General features: G+C 31.4%; 1 pseudogene; it reads left to right on the forward strand.

Annotated features, from left to right (window-relative positions):
• The first annotated feature begins 11,926 nt into the window (after positions 1-11,926).
• Positions 11,927-17,127, forward strand: LOC120072108 (annotated as a pseudogene).
• The last annotated feature ends 2,814 nt before the right edge of the window (positions 17,128-19,941 follow it).

Here is a 19,941-nt window from a genome sequence, read left to right on the forward strand (position 1 = left end):
CTTTTATATGAACATAATCAGTTATGTTAATATCGTCTTACTTCTCTAGTTTTCACCTATTTTCTCTCCTCCCTTCGTCAATACCCTCTCACTCCCCTTTTTGTTAAATATTTAACACTTTTTTTCCTCTAAAATGAATAAATAAATAAAACTATATACTTTAGTTAAGGTATGAACTATATAATAAGAAGAAAGATAATAAATGAAGAACCAAAGGATTTTAGGACTTTAATATTTTAACAAAGTTGTAAGTTAGTAGTTGAGTGTGTTAATAGTCAAATACTTTTTTTATTTGACTCTTTGTCGCTTTAGTATGTTTAAAGGGGGAATTTTTTCGGAATTTTGTGAGATTTTGTGGGATTTTTTGTTTTAACTTAAAATTTTGGTTGATGAGAAAATTGGTGTAAGCTAAGAACTTGAAAATTAAGAGAAAAATGAGAGTACCAATATGAAAAAAAATGACGATATTTATGTATTTTTTTAAAAAAAATTGATTTTTCGAATTTAGGAAAATTTCAAACAAATTGATCACCATATTAATGGTACTGGTAGGAGCTTTTTTTAAACTTTTTTTTTTTTAATTTTTAAATTTATTTTTAAAATGAGCTATTAATGGTTTCTGTTCAAATATTAACGGTTAAGGTATTTTTTAACTCTTATTAAGTTAAGTGTATTTTTAAAACTTTTGAGACTTTAGGGGTACTTTTTAAATAAAACATTAATGGTTTCCATAAAAAATTAACCGCGAAGGTATTTTTTGGACACTTTGTTTAAAGTTGGTATTTTTGAAACTTTTGAAAGTTAAATGATATTTTTGACCCATAGTGTAAAGTTCAAAAGTATTTTCTATAATTTAGCTTAAATTTTATGACACTTAGAAAATAGGAAAAATAAAACATCTTTTTGTCCATAGATTTTAAAATATTACATAAGTTTTGAGTTTAGTTTCGATTTAATTTTTAGGTTTCAAAATGTTATTATTTTACGCTTCAAATTTGAGATGTTTTAATTATTGGTTCCTAGATTTCAAGATTTACACTTTTATCTTCGATTTTTCACAAATAATCATTTTTCGTCTTTAGTGTTAATGTTGCTTAATTAATTTAAAAAATAAAAGAATTATAATTAATTAAGTTATGTTATTTTTCATCACTACTTAAATTAAATTTAGAATTTTGTATCCTAATTATTTTTAAATGGATTAATAGACATTAACGCCAATTATTAAAGTGAGCATTTAATGAATAAACTTCAAAGTGTAAATTCTAAAACCAAGGGATAAAATTGAAACAAAACTCAAATCTCATTGTAAATTTTTAATATTTTAAAATCTAGGAACTAAATTAAAACCAAATTCAAAACTTAAGAAAAAAATGTATAATTTTTTAAACCTAGGGAAAAAAATAGAAATTAGACCGAAAATCTAAGGACAAAAAAATTTCTAAAAAATATTGTATACAAATGTAACGACCGGATCCTTACATATTATGGTCCGACCGCTACGACATGCATGCTTAGACTTTTCTATTATGAGATGAGTTTTGGTAAAAATCTCAAAAGAACATATCTAAGAATTTATTAATTAGGTAGAAAACTATATAAAAAGTTTATTTTACAAAACACCAAGATCCATAAAACACTAGCGTAGTGATACAAAAATGCATGTGCCTATAATAGTGATTTGATGGTTGGCCATTTGAGCGACGTCTAGTTCTGCCACTACGCTGTGTCCTTACCTACAAAGTTTGTAAAAATAGGATGAGTATATAATATAACCAGTAAGTAGTTCTCACATAGGGTAGTGACCAAATGCACAATCACATGCACATGACCTGAAAACATATGATTGGGACCGAAAACATATAATAATCTAGCTATTTTTCACGTGTGGGTTGCCTTCACTACTTGTGGATTCTACTTCCTCTTTTTAACTCTTTCAAATTTAAAAGTATATGGGCAATTAATTCACCTCTAATTCTTCCAATGAGCAGTGCCCAAACAAAAAGTTATCCACTGCCCTTTGTCTCCTGAATTAGCTAGCGTCCAACTTCTAATTAATTCTCCCTGATTCTGCCCCCTTATTCATTATTTTTGGATAATTAATAAATTTCTTATTTTTTTCCAATTCTAAATTTCAACCCGATTTTCCTATTAAATTTATATATTTTTCATTCTTAATTATATATGTTATTTGTTTTCCTACTTTCTAAATTAGGATTAGGGTATTACATTTACCACGCCTTTAAATAAAATTTCGTCCTGCTTAACATTTGATATTGAATTTCCTGTAGTGTATGCGTACAAATTTGGATTGTTACATTCTTCCCCCCTTAAGAACTTTCGTCCTCAAAAGTTTCTTGGTTCTTATACAGATAAGGGTATTTGACTTTCATCTCTTCGTCTCATTCCCATGTAGCTTCTTCTACTTGCTGATTTTTCCAAAGAACCTTCACTAAACTTATTACCCGATTACGAAGTGACTTCTTTTCTCTTGCTAGGGTGCAAACTGGAGTCTCTTCATATTCCAAGTTTTCACTTATTTGTAGAGGTTCATAATTTACTACATGTGATGGGTCAAACACGTATTTTCGAAGCATCGATACATGAAAGACATTATGTATTGTGAAAGGCTAGGTGGTAATGTTAATCGATAAGCTACTTGGCCAATACGTTCTAATATTTTAAAGGGTCCAATAAAGCAGGGGCTAAGTTTGCCTTTTCGTCCAAAACACATAATGCCTTTCATTGGTGCTACCTTTAGAAATACATGATCTCCTACTTTGAATTCCAACTCTTTTCGACAGTTATCAGCATAACTCTTCTGTCTGCTTTGAGCTGTTCGCATTCTTTCCCGAATTAGCTTAATTGACACTGATGTTTACTGCAACAATTCAGGTCCTAGTAGTGTTCGCTCCCCGACTTCGTCCCAGTGTACAGGAGATCTGCATTTCTTTCCGTATAAGGCTTGGAAGAGAGTCATACCAATTGTCGCCTGATAATTATTACTATAAGCAAATTCTATAAGATGTATCTGCGAATTCCATGCTCTAGTAAAATCCAAAGCACATGCCCTCAACATGTCTCCTAGGATTTGATTAACTCGTTCTGTTTGGCCATCAGTTTGTGGATGGAAGGCTGTGCTGAAATTTATCTGTGTGCCCATTGCTTTCTGCAAACTTTTCCTGAACTTGGAGATGAAACGAGGGTCTCGATCTGAAACAATTGATACTGGGATTCCATGTAACCGAATGACCTCTTTTAAGTACATTTGAGCTAGTGCTTCTGTAGTGTGAGTAGTCTTGCATGGTAGGAAGTGGGCCGATTTGGTGAGTCGATCTACAATCACCCAAATCATGTTGTGGCCTTTAACAGTTCTCGGGAGTCCTGAGATGAAATCCATAGAAATATGCTCCCATTTCCATTCTGGAACATTTAGAGTTTGGAGGAGTCCTTGTGGTCATTTCCGTAGAGCTTTCACCTTTTGACAAACCAAACATTTACTTACATAGTCGGCTATATCCTTTTTCATGTTACACCACCAGTAATGTGCTTTCACGTCTCGATACATTTTGGTACTCCCAGGATGTATTGAAAAGCATGATTCATAAGCTTTCTTCAGTAGTTCTTTCTTTATTTCTTCATCATCTGGTACACATAGACGTCCACGGTAGAGAAGTGCAAAGTCTGGGGTTGTAGAGAATTGACTGGTTTCTCCATTCTCTAATTGTCGTTGTTTGTTTAGGTATTTGTCTATTTGTTGTGCATCAATTATCCTTTGCCTTAATGCAGGTTTTGCAATTAACTGTGCTATTTGAGTTGTGAAGGTTTCTATTATTAGTGAGATCTCAGCTCTTTCAAGGTCATCCATTATGTATTTAGAGATGGTACTTAGGGCTTCTGTATGAGCTGACTTTCTACTAAGAGCATCAGCAACAATGTTAGCTTTTTCTTGAATGGTAGAGGATCTCACAGTCATAGTCTTTGACTAATTCTAACCATCTTCGTTGCCTCATATTTAACTCTTTCTGGGTAAAGAAGTATTTAAGGCTTTATGATCTGTATAAATTTGGATCTTTTCCCCATATAAGTAATTCTCCATATCTTTAAGGCAAAGACTAACGACAGCTAACTCCAAGTCATGAACGGGATAATTTTGTTCATAAGGTTTTAGTTGTCTTGAAGCATATGCTATTACCTTTCCGTGTTACATCAATACACAACCAAGCCTCTTCTTCGATGTGTCACTGTACACAGTTAAACCCCCTGATCCGTTAGGTATAGTGAGAATAGGGGCTGTGGTCAATTTTTCTTTTAGTTCCTAGAAGCTTTGCTCACATGCTTAATTCAAGACAAAAGAATATTCTTCTTGGTGAGGTTAGTTAAGGGTAATACTATACTTGAGAAATTCTTCACAAATCGTCTATAATATCCTGCTAATCCAAGGAAGCTTCACACTTCGCTGACTGTTGTTGGGCGAGGCCACTTGCTAACTGTTTCAATCTTAGCAGGATCCACTAAGAAATTCCTTCTTGCTTTACAATATGCCCTAGGTAGGCAACTTGTCGCATCCAAAACTCACACTTGGAGAATTTGGCATACAACTTTTCATTTCTTAATATGAAAAGGACGTCCCTAAGATGTTTTTCATGTTTTGCCTTAGACTTGGAATAGACCAAAATATCATCTATAAATATGATCACGAAGTTATCAAGATAGTCCTTAAAAATTCTATTCATCAAGTCCATGAAGGCTGTTGGGGCATTCATTAATCCAAAGGGAATCACAATAAATTCGTAATGCCCATATCTTGTTCGGAAAGCAGTCTTGGGTATATCAGACTCCTTGCTTCGTAGTTGATGATATCCAGATCGTAAGTCTATTTTGGAGAATACCGAGGCTTCTTGTAATTGGTCAAATAGATCATCAATGCGTGGGAGGGGGTACTTATTCTTTATTGTCAGCTTATTCAACTCCTGATAATTTATACATAAACGCATTGATCCATCATTTTTCTTAACAAATAAGACAGGTGCTCCCCATCGAGACACGCTAGGGCGTATAAATCTCTTATCTAACAATTCTTGTAATTGTATTTTAAGTTCTTTTAATTCCGCAGGTGCCATTCTATATGGTGCTTTAGATATTAGTTCAGCTCTGGGAATTAGATCTATACAAAATTATATTTCTCGACTAGGTGGTAAACTTGGTAGCTCTTCTGGGAATACATCTTCAAATTCTCCTATTACAGGAATGGCCTTAATTTCATCCGTTTGGTTTCATAAATCCACTACACTTGCTAAATATGCCCAAGCCCCATGGTTGAGCAAATGTTTAGTTTTTAAGGCTAAAATTATTCTTTGGGCTAATGGTATATTAGAACTCTTAAACTTACACTTGGTTCTTGTTGGAAAGGTGAATATGACCTCTTTATTATGGCAATCTATGCTTGCATAGTTTGCTGCTAACCAGTTTATACCTAGTATTATGTCAAAATCACTTATGTCTAGGATGATAAGGGTCACCCCTAGTTTATGTCCTGATACTGACAATTCACAATTTTCTACTACTGAGTAGACCAACATAGATACTCTAGCAGGAATAGCTACAGATAGAATGTAGCCTAAGGGCTTTGATGTTAATTGAGCATGTTATGTAAATGTTGTAGAGATGAATGAATGACTAGAGTCCGAATCAAATAAAGTGAAGGCATAATACCCGAGGATGGGTAATGTACCTGTAACAACTGCATCTTGATTCTCTGCCTCTTGACGTGTAACAGCAAACACCCGTCCTTTCTGTTGTTGGGTAACCTTGTTACTAGTAGGCTGGGTGGTCTGGGCAGTTGATACTTGGTTGATGAGCTTTGGGCAAGCCTTTGCATAGTGACCCGTCTGGCCGCAGTTGAAACACACCCATAAGTTCCGTAGACATGCCCTGATGGTGTTTTTCACAATTTCTGCACTTAGGATATATGAATGTTTGACTCTTCTGTTGGCCTGTATGCCTTGAGTGCTTTAGGAAATTTTTTGCTTGCCGTTGTGAACGTTGGAAGCCTGTTGGATGAATTTCCTTTTTTGATTTGGCATGATTCCTCGTTCAGAAGTTGAGGTTTTGACAACAAGATCTACTTCCATGAGTAAGGCCGACTCGAGGGCAAAAGCATACTCTTAGTGTCAGAAAGCAGTAACAATGCCTCGAATGCCTTCTCTTAATCCCCAAATAAACCTTTCCACTTTCTCCTCTTCTGTGTCCACTAGTCGAGGGACAAAGTGGAACAACTGATCAAATTTCCGTTCATACTCTGCCACCGATATGTTCTCTTGACGAAGATTAAGAAATTTCACTTCCTTTTGATATCTCATTGTCAAAGGGAAATACTTGTTGTAAAAAGCTTGATTGAATTATTGCCATGAGACAATACCTTTTATTGTTCTTTGTGTGGATTCCCACCAGAAATTTGCATCGCCTCTTAACATGAAGGTAGCACAATTTACTTTCTGTTCTTCTGAGATGTTCATATGGCGGAAAATAGTTTCTATTTCTGTTATCCAATTCTCTGCTATAATTGGATCCACAGATGATCCATCAAATGTTGAAGGATTGAACTTCCTGAATTCTCGAATGATCTTCGAGTCATTTGTATCGTTGGTTATTGGTATGGTGGATGAGGTTGTGTTTCCATTACTCATATTTTGTATTAGTATTCGTAACGCTTTAAGTGTAAGTAACACGTCAGGCATCTGTCCATGTCCTTGATTTTGATCCATTGTGGATTCACTTCGAGGTCTACCTCGTCGTGTTAGAGCCCTTTGTGGTGGCATCTTGTACACACATTTTATTTTCATAATAAGGAAGCAATCTAATTTTAATTTTTTTTTAACTCATACCTTATGTTTACTAAATTATTTACTAAATTACTCGTTTGAAAATTCCACTTACCAGCGTATTTGGCATAATTGTGGGCATCACCTAACAAGCCGAACCATCAAACACCACGACTCTTCTAATTAGTAGAGCCTAATTGACTCAAATGCTCTGATACCAACCTGTAATGACCGGATCCTTACATATTATGGTCCGACTGTTACGACATGCATTCTTAGACTTTTCTATTATGAGATGAGTTTTGGTAAAAATCTCAAAAGAACATATCTAAGATTTTATTAATTAGGTAGAAAACTATATAAAAAGTTTATTTTACAAAACACCAGGATCCATAAAACACTAGCATAGTGATACAAAAATGCATGTGCCTATAATAGTGATTTGATGGTTGGCCATTTGAGCGACGTCTGGTTCTGCCACTACGCTGTGTCCTTACCTATAAAGTCTGTAAAAATAGGATGAGTATATAATGTACCCAGTAAGTAGTTCTCACATAGGATAGTGATCAAATGCACAATCACATGCACATGTCCTGAAAACATATGATTGGGACCGAAAACATATAATAACATGTGGTGGTCGGTTATGCTTCTAACGTAAATTTTTCCGCCCTGATAGGAAGATGAGGACTTAGGCGGAAACTAACCTATCTGATGATTAGTGGGTCATGCAGTCAGTAGGGCCAGAGTCGCATCCAACATCAACCATTAACATAAACGTAAGATTGGATTAGAGGCGTGCAACCATACATACCCTATTAGTCCTAGCATAAACTTAACATAGAATTGGGTCTAGAGGGGTGCAATCATACATGCCCTGCTAGCCCAAGAAGCATAACCTTTATCTAATTAAAATTTAATCATATGAACAAACATAATGCATGAGGTCCCTTGTCGATAAACATATTTTAAACATATAATGCAACATAATAATAACATAATTATGCAACATATTAAAGGTACACTACCATGAAACACTTAAAGAGAGGGTGAGATAAACTACTTACCTTGACTGTGATCCTAGTTATTCCTTATTATTCCTTATGGTTTAATTAGTAGAGCTTTCCTTCTTAAACTGGAAGGAAATTTGGGCAGCACTTCCCTCGCGTTTCCTCCTTCTAACTAACAGAATTACTTCACCCTTTTCACTCGATTTCTTTACTACTGAGTTTTGTTTGAGAATGAGTTTAACATCCATCCCAAAGCCTCCTATTTATAGCCGTTTCCAGCTCTTCTCTGTGTGACATCTCATCCTACAAATGGTTTCTTTAAAATTACTTAGGTTTAAGAATTTCTCTTAATAAGACACCTAATTTTGGCTAACGTTTGCCCTTACGTCTTCAACCTTTGTTTGTATTCAATTTTGGGTTCTCCATGTATAATCTATAAGATCGTGGCCAAATTCAACGTATAATCCACGCTTTTGTCCAAATCTCGCTCTTTCTATTCTCAGAATCTCGCTCTCTCCAACTTTCTAGCTGGTTTGGCTCTCGCTCTCGCTCTCGCTGAGAATCTCGCTCTCTCCAATTTTCTCTCCAATCTTGCTCTCTCCACTCTCGCTATCTCCAATTTTCTCTCCAATCTCGCTAGTTTTTCACGCGTGGGTTGCCTTCACTACTTGTGGATTCCACTTCCCCTTTTTAACTCTTTCAAATTTTAAGAGTATATGGGCAATTAATTCACCTCCAATTCTTCCAATGAGCAGTGCCCAAACAAAAAGTTATCTACTGCCCTTTGTCTTCTGAATTAGCTAGCGTCTAACTTCTAATTAATCCTCCCTGATTTTGCCCCCTTATTCATTATTTTTGGATAATTAATAAATTTCTTTTTTTTTTTTCCAATTCTAAATTTCCACCCGATTTTCCTATTAAATTTATATATTTTTCATTCTTAATTATATATGTTATTTGTTTTCTTGCTTTCTAAATTAGGATTAGGGTATTACATTTACCACCCCTTTAAATAAAATTTCGTCATGCTTAACATTTGACATTTAATTTCCTGTAGTGTATGCGTACAAATTTGGATTGTTACAACAAATGATCGAGTAAATATCATGTATATCAACTAAAATTAATATAACACCTCAAGTTCATACCATCAATTTCGAAGTTAGAGATTAGAGCCTCAATTACCATGAGGTGGGTTTTTAGTGTCTCTTTAGTAGCCACTTAAGCCATTCACATTATAAATTTTATATTAATTTTCTATTTTGATCCTTGTATTTTAAGATTCGTTTCTAATTTTAGTCCATAAATTATAAAAACAAACTCACATTATGTATTTTTTTTAATAAAAAATTATAATTATTTAACTATTTTTAAAAGGTAACTTCAAATAATAAAACTTAAGATATATATTAAAAGTACACGAAAAGTTTTAAAATTTGAAAATTGGTTTAAAAGGGTTAAACTTTTATAACTTAACCTAAATTTTAGTATATGCACTTTTGGTCATAAATATGTCTTAAGTGATAATTGTTAATGAGCTATAAGATACAGTCACTCCTTTTACTGGCAATTATTGGTTCAGAATTTGGATTTGAAATTCAATGGTCTCAACATTCTCCTACGATTTGGCAACGTCATTCTTGCTTGTCTTGATGCTTCTAAGAGTGAAATCTCTATTCGTACAAACCAACATGGATCCTTTCAGAATGTTTTGTTCTCACTCACATATTTCTTAAGAAAATTCCTGAGAGATCACCTAACAGAAGATTGCTCCAAGTTAAGCATACTTAACTTTGGAGTTCCTATTAATATTCATCAAAAAGGAAGGTACACCTTGTTAGTTTAGGTAGTAACTTTCAATTCATTTAAACTTTTCTTAACTATACTTTATATCTTTAGAAGCCCCCCACATTTGGATTTGATCTCCATTCATTCATGTAATCCCTAAACTCGGGCATGACAATCTTCATCTTTGTTAATGTGAGATTCTCTACATACCCGCTCAAGATAGTGTTTATTTGAGTCATATCCCAAATTTGAACTAATACTTATAAAGACCTCATGAGCTTTAATACCATATTAACAATGAGATGAACAACGACCTACATATCTTTTTAAAGATTGCAAGACATCATTATTTTTTTTCTTTAAATGAGGTCTCTTCATTTTTTTAACATATGATCCTTACCAACAAGATTAATGAAAAGGGTCATTATTTAACCTAAATTTTACAATAACATCAAAGTTTTTGGTTCACAAATTTGACTCTAGAGGTGTGTTTTGGATCTTTCAAATGTGAAAACTCAAAATTTTTGTTTCCTAAAGTTTATGAACATGTCATTGGTTAATAAATAATGAAATCAAGCCTTTTTTTAGGCAAAAAAAGAAAAAAAAAAAAAAAGAAAAAGAAAAAGCAAGGTGGGTTGTTTTGAAGGAGAAAGAAGAAATCAATATATTGGGCCTTGTAAAATGTGTTTCTGTGTTGGTGTGTATTCTTTTTCCCTTCTTTTCTTGAAGAACTCAATCCCATGTGAGTGGAAATTAAGATTAAGATCTGTAATCTTTTAACTAATTGAGATTATATGTTTAAATCAATTTTATCCTTCCTGAAGTTTGGGGCAATATTATAATATCTTTTGGATCAAAGAAGTGGGTGGCCTTATAACTAGAAGTTTAATATGCTTTTCAAATTTATATGGATTAGAACGTTCCCATAACATTAAATTTATCTTCACGTATTAACTTCAATTTTGTTGATCAATCAAAGATTTAATATAGTATTAGGAAGGGGGTCTACGAGATCATATATTCAAACATATTAATGATATAATATTAAATTGATCAATTCTCCTATCTCGTTTAAGTTTTTGGATCAATCAGTGATTCAAATATCACATGCAAGAAGCAATCGGAGAAACATTTTTCTTTTCATTTCTTTTAAAATCCATGTATTCTAATGATTTTTTTACTTTCTTTTTTACAATTTCTATTTCTAATGCTGTTTTTTATTTCTTTTTTACAATTTTAATATTTCCTTTCTTTTAAAATAAGGAACATTTTCAAAAATAGAAAAATAAAATAAACTATTTACACAAAATAGCATAATTTAATCATTTTTTATAGAGACCGATAAAAATTGATAGAAATCTATCAGTATCTATCAATAATAGAAACTTATACAAGTCTATCATTGATAGTATGTGATAGACGCTGATAAAAGTCTATTAATATTTATCAATATTTTTTTTACCATTTCTATAAATAGTTTGATATTTTTCTCATTAGTAAAAATTATGTTAGAGAGAAGATATCATTATTTAAATTAATATTTGTTTAAAATTTAATTAATAAATAATAAAAAAAAGAAAGGATTGAATAACTCGAGAGAGGATCCAAATTCTGAGAAAGCAACTAGAAGAGAAGCAATGGGTCTCAACTACTGATCTTGTTGAGTACTCCTAGTCTCGTATAACTTCAAAGACTTTTTAAACTTACGTTTCAAGAATAAAATGTATTCTTACAAAAATTCGAAAATTAAAAAAATACATTTTAAAAATTTATATTCCAAACACATCTATTCATAAAAAATTTGGATTAGAAATGTAATTTTTCAAAAAGATAAAAAAATATTAAAAGACAGGAAAGGTGAATGAGATAATGAAAAATGCAAAACAACCTTACTAAATATAATACTAATTGAAGACATTTCTTCAACACTAATAGCACTTCTAGGTAATTAATTATAGAACAATATTTTTAAATAATTCTAAATATAGCAAAATCAATGTTGATATATAGATTCGTATGTCCTACCAACGATATGGTCTATCATTGGTCCATTTTGAGAACTAAATCTAAATTGTGCTATATCTACAAATTCTTTTATATTGGACTATATTTGAAACTATCCCATTTTTAAAATCGATTTCTTATGAAATTCTCTCCAATCCCCAATGGTTTCTTATGCCTAAAACTTCACATTTTAATATAAAAAAAGGCCTTTATCTCTTGCCTCTTGTCCTCTCTATATAAAGGCAATTAGGAAGTAGGGAAGTGTATCACAATCAAAACCCAAAGCCAAGAAGGATAAAAATGGCTTCTAAAGCTACCTTCTTTCTTGGCTTTGTTTCCCTTATCCTTGTAGTACTTTCAGAGGCTGCAGATAACTCAAGCTCTCCCATTCATATTATAAGGAGAAGCAACTTCTCTAGAAGCTTTGTTTTTGGTTCTTCATCATCTGCTTATCAGGTATTATATAAAAACATACTAACAATACTTCTCATTTTGTTTGATAAGTATTACTTCTCCAAATGAATGATAAAAACATACTAACAATACTTCTCCAAATGAATGATAATAATAATGCATGCATCACTTGTGTATATATTATCTTGTTTTTTTCATAGTATGAAGGTGCAGCTTTCTTGTATGGAAGAGGACCAAGTATTTGGGATAACTTCACTCACCAACACCCTGGTTCTCTCTCTCTCACTCTCGCAATACAAAAGAAAAGAAAAACTCTCTTATAAGAGAAGAAGAGGTGAGGTGAGTCTTGTTCGTTTTTGGTGAAATTGCAGAGAAAATTGTTGGTGGCAGCAATGGAGATATAGCTGTTGATGAATACCATCGTTATAAGGTTTGTAGTATATGCTTATACATACATATAAATAGGATAAATACTTTGGTATAGCTTTGGTTGTACGTATCTTAATCCATCGCAACAAATTGTTCAGTAATTACTATGGGGCGAATTGACAAATTCACTTTACTTCTTTTTTACAATATATAATTTTGTGTGTGTGTGATGAGAGTGAAATGCATAAAGATGGTACACCAAAAGTATTGTTGTAAAGCCTCGGTCGAGGATTCAACACCTGATGATCCCGACATTCCCCAACATCCCCTGTGACCCGCAAACCAACTTGAGTCGTTTCAAAATATTTTGTTCTTACTCACATGCTTTCTAAGAAAATTCTCAAGAGGTTACCCAACACAGGAGTGTTTCAAACTAAGCAGACTTAACTTTAAATTTTTTATGATTGAGTCATTGAAAAGGAAGGAACATCTTGTTGTTATAGGTTTTTAATTCTTTTAAGTCTTTCTTTAACCATACTTTCATATCTTCAGTATCTCTATCATTTGGATGTGATATCAGTTCATTAATGTCTCTCTTTTAAATCATGGCATTACAATTGCACTTTATGTTATACATTTGACCTTAAAGATCAATTATTCCAATCTTCACCCCACATGCATGCATATACACATACTACATTTCTTTAAATTTTTATTTTATTTTATTTTAGATTTAATAATTATTGTGCAAAACTCAATTAATAATATTCTTTATGTATAATACTGGAAGATGTTGTCATTATGAAGAGCATAGGTTTTGATGCTTACATATTCTCAATTTCTTGGTCTAGAATCTTACGATTTAAATATGTCAACAAATGTGAAAAATTACCTTCAAAATTTTATATATATATATATATTTAAAAAAAAATAGGAAATAATAAAATTTGAGGATTATGAATGACATTTTTCCCAAAAAAAAACATAAGTCGACTGGTTAATTAAAACATATATCACAGACTAAAAACTTAGAAGTTCGAGACGTTCCTTCCGCTGAACTATAAAAACACATTTTTTCGAAGGCAATCTTAATTTTATTGATTTGTAATGTCACCATTAATAATTCACACATAAAAATCTCTAATTCTACCGATGTATGAAACTCTTTTATACCTCTTCTGTCTAATAAGTGACATGTATCACTATCTCTAATTATTGCGATGTATGAAATTCTTCTATATCTCTTCCATCTAATGAGTGACATGTATCACTATTATGGCTGACATGGCCAACCTTTATTTTACATACCATTTCATCTTCTTTTTTTTCCTTTTATGTTTAATTTACATTATTTTTTAGAACAACTTTCTCTCTTTTATATTCTTATTTTGGTTTGTTTCATTTTCTCTTTGTTACAATTGATTTTCAACTCTTCATTTTTTTTTTTTACTCTCTTATTTTTATCTTATTCACCAATTTCTTCATTATTTTCATTTGAATGTAAAAAAATAAAAGAAGATTTTATTTATTCTTTGAATACATAAATATATGGCTTATCCATCTCTAACAACCTATATATTCTTTTTTTTTTCTTTTTAACTTTTATTTTCAAAATAAATTCAACACTTCATCTCTGTTCCTATTTTTATTTGTTTTTCTTTTACCATTCTTTTAATTTATTTCACGTATTTTAAAAATAAAACAAGCAAGAATAATTATTTATTTCAATTTAACTATTATATTTACGTTATATTTATAACTAGCCTATCAGTATGATATTTTTTATTTGTAACTTTATTTTTGAATAATTAATTAACTTTTTCTCTAAAAAAAAATTACATAATCTTTTTTCACAAATCAAATCAACAATGCATTAAAAAGAGACATTAATATGCAAATAACAAATTCATATAAAGAGAAGACAATAAACAAAATCGAAATAATATTGAAATTCTATATCCACACCATATCTCAACACATAAAATGATTTTATTTTAGTCATCTTGGCGCTTCTCATTTAGGAATGATGTTGGGTTTGCTTAAATGAATTAGATGTCATTGTAATTTGGAGCGTGTTGATTGAGAATCCAATTCGAATAGAATACCTATATATATCCAATATTCAAACATCAATAACAAATATAAATTAATTTGACAATAATATGGAGTCTTAAAATGATAATATGATATGACTTTGTTTAAAATAAAAAATGTTATTGAACTATATAACAAAGACCTAACTAAATGGAAGCTTTTGATCAGTATTATAAAATAAAGTATTCAGAGTCTGATTTACTAGATAAATTGAGCAGCAAAGGAAAGAAATCAAAATTAAGAATATAAGATTGGAGTCTTCAAACATTTTTTACTATCTTTTACTCCTAGGTTTTACTTTGATCTCTTTAGTTAATTATAATTATAGTTAGAGTTTTCATTAATTTAATTTAGTTGATTATTCATGTATTAATTTAAATTTTTATGATTGTAAATGTACGTAGAGGGAAATCTTAAAGGTAAAATGAACCTAGACGGAATTGATTACTACAACAGACTCATCAATGAGCTTCTTTCAAAAGGTTGGTATATTATCTTAAGATTAGATTAATCTATTGATTCTTTTAAAACCTCTAATTTGTGTAATTAATTAGTTAACAAATCATGTGGGTTTTGATTTCAATCAATATTTACAATTCTACATTTGTAGGCATCCAACCCTATGTAACAATTTTTCACTGGGATCTTCCCCAAGCTTTACAAAACAATTATCGAGGCTTCATGAGTCCTAAAATTATGTAAGTATTAACTCTTTTATTAAACTGTCATATATTCAGAAAAAGAAACAAAGTGTTGAATGAAATTAACTAATTGGTAAATTCAATTACAGAAAGGATTATGTGGACTTTGCTGAGCTTTGTTTCAAGATGTTTGGAGATAGAGTGAAACATTGGATCACGTTTAACAAACAATATGTCTTTATCATAAATGGCTATGCGACGGAAACTTTTGTATCAGGCAGATGCTCTTCTTGGCAAGAAGGTTTTCTTGGTGGAGATTCTGGGACTGAACCATACATTGTTGGTCACCACCAAATTCTTGCACATGCTCATGCTATTAGACTTTACCAGTCTAAATATCAGGTTCTCCCTCTTACTATACCAACACATATATTTTCTTCTTATTAGGCTAATAAAATAAATAATTTTAAAAATCACTAACAAGTTAAGCTAGGATGTTAGTTTTGATTTAGGTTAATTACTTTGTCTCCGTTTGTTAACCATTTGGTTTTTTTATTTTTGTTTTTGAAATTTAAGGCTATAGATCATACTACTTCCACCTCAAGATTTCTTCATTGTTATCTACTTTTTATCAGTGGTATAAAAAACCAAGCCAAATTAAGAAAACTAAAAAAAGCAGCTTTTAAAAATTTGTATTTATTTTTTAAATTTGACTAAGAATTCAAGCATTATACTTAAGAAAGATGTGAATCATGTAAGCAATAGGAAAGAAATAGACTTAATTAATTTTCAAAAACAAAAAACAAAAAAACAAAATGGTTACCAAACGAGATTTTTAACTCGTTAAAACTAAGATAAATTTAATTATTTCAAATATATTTCAACCATTTTGTCATATGGGATTTGTAGGCAAAACAAAAAGGTGAAATTGGGGTCACATTGTTTTCGAATTGGTATGTCCCATATTCAAATAGTGATGCAGATATAAATGCTACATCTCGAGCTCTTGATTTTTTTCTGGGTTAGTAACTAAAATTAATATCGGTTCAATATTTTTAAATTATTGCTATCTTAACCTTTTAAAAAAAAAACATTATTTTCTACAAATTAATAAATGTGTTTTTTTCTAGGTTCTTGCATCCAATAGTGTATGGAGATTATCCAGCCAGCATGAAAGCTCTTGTGAAGGAGAGGCTACCTAATTTCACAAAGGAAGAAATTAAATTGATCACAAGGTCCTATGATTTTATTGGAATAAATTACTATACATCTAATTATGCACAAAATAATCCCAATGTTGATCCTAACAAACCAAGCCTCTTGACTGATTTGCATGCCAATACTTCAAGTATGCAATTCAAATCAAACTCCAATGCTACCTTTTATTTTAAAAATAACTATTCCTTTCTATATTTTTACAATTTTTTGTTATGAAAATAAAATATTTAAATTTCCAAAATTTATCTTTGTGAAATGTGTATTTGAATTGTAGCGGATCGTGATGGAGTCTCAATTGGTCAAAAGGTAACCACACAAACTTTCCACCAAAGATATATTTAACAAAAGGGACCGTAGTAAATATAGACATTAGACCCAAAGTATTAGCAGATATAACATAATGTAAAAAAAATTACAAATATGACCAAGTTTAAATAGCCTATCAGTGATAGGCTCCAGAGTCTATCAACGATAGAAGTCTATCGTTGATAGACTTGTCTATATTTGCAATTTTTTTCAATTTTAGTAATAAGTAAATGATATTTTCTACTAACTCAGACTCTTTAATTAATCGTATCTTTTCAAAAATATTGTAGTGCTGGTGTAAGAATAAAGGGATTCTTTGCAGGGTCGTTATTGGACAATTTTGAATGGTCGAGTGGATATGCTGTGCGCTTTGGTCTGGTCTATGTTGATTTCAGACACCGTTTGAGAAGAATTCCAAAATTGTCAGCAAATTGGTTCCATCATTTCCTACGCATATGAAGAATGCTCTCTGTTCCATCTCCATGATATTGCAATGTTTTGTGCTTTTTGTATTGCAATCTTGGTATCTTAATATTGTCAAAAAAAAAATAAAGGGAAAAAATGTCTTGTTATCTGAATGTTTTCAAAATAAATTAACCTTGTTGCACTTTAGTCTAATTTACCATACGTTTATTGCATTTTTATTTTATTTTATTACTACACCAATCATGAACATTAAAGGTAATACCTTCATATTTTCACATTATATTATCTTTTAGAGTGATTTTGAAAATTGGCATATTTAAAATTATCTTGATACATGGTTTTAATAATTTTAAAAATAATTTTGATTGGATGTAAATTTTATTTAAAAGTGTAAAATCAAATACTAAATTATTTTTAAGTGAATAAAGACGTATTTTATAATAATTGTAATCATGAGAGAAATTATTTAAAATATTTCAAAAATAATTATGTCAAATTTTAACCCTTAAATTAGTCTAAATTTAAGATTTCTTACCTCAAATTTAAGGTCAAATATTTATATCCAAGCAATCCAACTCCCCTTATAGCACAAATTGTGGTTTGATCTAGAATCACTTCCCATACTCCAGCAATATCCTAAGGCAAACATCAAACTTTGAGGATTATAACATAAAATTACAACCTCATTAATTAACCCAAAAAAGTTTGAAATCTTTAACACTTACCGAGACCACCAATATTGATCTCCACTACTGCTGGACAGCTGCTCTTAACTCCCCCAAACTCTGTTCTAACATCCAAAACGTAATGGATATATCTTAAATTAAACCAAACCTCAATGGGTATTCGAAACCCATTCAAGAAAATCCATCAAAACTCCAGCAAGAGGCGTTGGATTTCGGTGCCAAGTGCGTTCGGTGACAGGCTATTACTAATGGCCGAAGGTAGATGAAGCAAAGGTGATGCGTCGCAGTGGACGGCTGATATCAACCGTCCAGGCATCAAATTATTTTATATATTTTAATTAATAATTTTATGTAATTTAAATATTTTCCAATTTTATCATTTCTTAAACATATTAAGTAGTTGTAATTTTATCACGCGTTAGAATTTTTATTGGAAGCTATTTAAGCCTTATTATTAGGTTTTTGATCAGTTAAGTTTTACAATAAATTGCTTTCAAGTTTAGTTAAAGAACTTGAATATTACGATTCATGTGTTAAGTTGCATGCCAAGAACATTCAAGTAGAATTGATCATCCTATTTGTGGAGTGTTCGAATCTTGGGACAAGGAACTTGTTTTTGTTTCAAGGTATTTGATCTTAAGAAAATTTGAGTCTAACACAATCTTTAAGATTGAAATTGAGTTGGCTTGAGGGTTTTAGTGATTGATAATTAGGGATTCTCATAAACAGGACTCTTAATTCCAATTTGCTAGGATATTTTTATCATCTTCAATTATAGCTAGGTCCTCTAGATTGGATATATCCTATTTTTATTTGTGTTGTTTGGAAGGAAAAATTGATTGTCGTAGATCTGTGTGGCAGTAGAAAGAAGTAAAAAACAATAGGTTTTGTTGGTTTTGTGCTGCAATTTTAAAAAGTTGGCTTTGAATTTTTATGCAACAGGGAACAGTAATTCAAAAAAAAAAATGAACATTCAATTTAAACTAGAAACAAAATCAAGGGTAAGAAAAAAATCGAAGGCGGTGGGCGAGGATTGTGAAATCGGTGGTGGTTTGTTTAAGAAAATTTAAGCAGGCACGTCAAACAAGCAAGCCAAGAAGGCACTTGAATCAAGCGGGTAAATTTTTATGAGTTATAAATAGCTTAATTTTGTAAGTCAGGTATACACAAAAAAAAGTTTCGAGAAATAGTTGTCATGTTGATCGAAATACCTTCCGTTATTCTTTGGAAGTACTTCAAATCTAGGGGAATATCTTCTTGGGGAGGAGGAAATTGATATCATATTTGATTACCACCATTATAGTGAAAAGGGAAAGGTAAAACTTATTGTTTCTACAATTGAAGATTACACCCGGACATGGTGAAATATTTTATTGTCAAAAAGGAGGAGAAGTAAAAAAACATGGAATACCCTCAGGAAAGAATCAAGATTCTCATGTGGAAACGCTTTGTTCCTAAGGCTTTCCACAAATTGAAAACCTTGAAACAAGGGAGCAAATGCGTGGAAAAGAACTACGAAGAGATGTTATTACTCAATGAGATGACAATATATGAGGAAGAAGAAGTTGCCATGGATCAATTCTACAAAAGACTTAATGAGGAAATTGTTGCTATGTTTGCTTATCGAGAAGAAATTTGACCTTGTGAGAATTGGAAGAAATGATGCATGTTGCCATCAAGATAGAAGGCACCTCCAAAAGAGATCTTCAAGGTACACTAAATCTAAATCTAGTACCAATTTCAACTCATTAATAGAAAAGGTTAGCTTACCTACCAAATTTGAGTACTTTGATAAGGTGGAAAGTAGTGAAGTGAAGCTTGATAATGTTGTGCCTATGCATGCTCATGATGTCTAGCCTAGTAAGTTATTAGATTGCAAGGACTCACATGATTGTAATCTTTACTACTACTATTGAAACACTAGAAAAGCATGTGATAGTAGTAGTGTGATAGAGAATGTAGATGGTAGTGAATTTGAAACTAAAATACTTTGTGATTACATTGTCAATCCAATACATCCTAAAGTATCATATGATCCTACTTTTGTACCATTCGTTATTAGAGAAGTAACATTTGATGTGCAAGTTGGGAAGAAAAAAAGACGAGACCGAGACAAAGGCAATTGAAATATATGAAGAAGAAAACTGCGCAAATACAAATG

This window comes from Benincasa hispida, chromosome 2, assembly GCF_009727055.1.
Source record: "Benincasa hispida cultivar B227 chromosome 2, ASM972705v1, whole genome shotgun sequence".
Lineage (NCBI taxonomy): Eukaryota > Viridiplantae > Streptophyta > Magnoliopsida > Cucurbitales > Cucurbitaceae > Benincasa > Benincasa hispida.